We start from the raw sequence: 952 nt of genomic DNA, 5'->3' as shown, positions 1-952 counted from the left end.
AATCTGTGGGAACAATAGATTGTGAGGTCGACCTTTAAACCAGCAGCAGGCGTGTCTCTGATTATCTCTAATCATCACTGATTAAATCTGTTTGTTCTTCATTACGTAAATTTAGAGTAAAAACTTTTTTTGTTTTGTTTTGTTTTTTTACAGTTTTTACTGTAACTTCACTGTTTTAAAGTGTAATTTCATAAACTATAGAAGTGATTCTAGAGCAGAATGTGAGCTTTAAAACACACACTTCACAGGAATAAATGCTGTAAATAACAAACTGTGTTTAATCTTCACGATCCAGAACTGAGAACTCGGTTTAAACATTTTAAACACCTCCAACAACAAAGGACGAGTTCTTATGATCAGAACATTTATTCAAAGGCAGCAACATCTGACCAACTGCAGTTTATTAAATACGTGTAAGAAACCAGTGAAAAATAATTCACGTTAATGTAAAGAAGAAAAAAAGAAAGAAAGAGAAGTGATGAATAAAAGTTATTCATAATATTCTCTGATTCCACTGAACTTCAGTTTCTACTGGTTCTGCTGCTGAACCGTGTTCATGTAGAACCAGAACTCTGTTGCTACAATCTGGTTCTTTACACTCATTCATCAGCACGACGGTAAAAACGGTCAGAACACGAGAACGTGAGAAAATTAAAGCTGCTTGTGATTAAATCTGAACCTCGATCAGAAACCAGCAAAGGATTTGGCAGCAAGAAGCGCTGACGCAGCGAAATCAGTCAGCAGCATTACATAACACACACACACACACACACACACACACACACACACACACACACACACACACACACACACACTGGGGATCAGATGTCTGAGGTTCTAAACAGGTCAAACTGTGGAACCTATAGAACATCTAAAAACATCTCAGCAGAAGTGGGGCAGACTCACACTGAGAGGAGAGGTCACATTCAGACACACAGCTGCACACACACAC

The sequence above is a fragment of the Stegastes partitus genome, unplaced genomic scaffold (assembly GCF_000690725.1).
Source record: "Stegastes partitus isolate 25-593 unplaced genomic scaffold, Stegastes_partitus-1.0.2 Scaffold2009, whole genome shotgun sequence".
Taxonomy (NCBI): domain Eukaryota; kingdom Metazoa; phylum Chordata; class Actinopteri; family Pomacentridae; genus Stegastes; species Stegastes partitus.
This window is presented reverse-complemented; position numbering follows the sequence as displayed.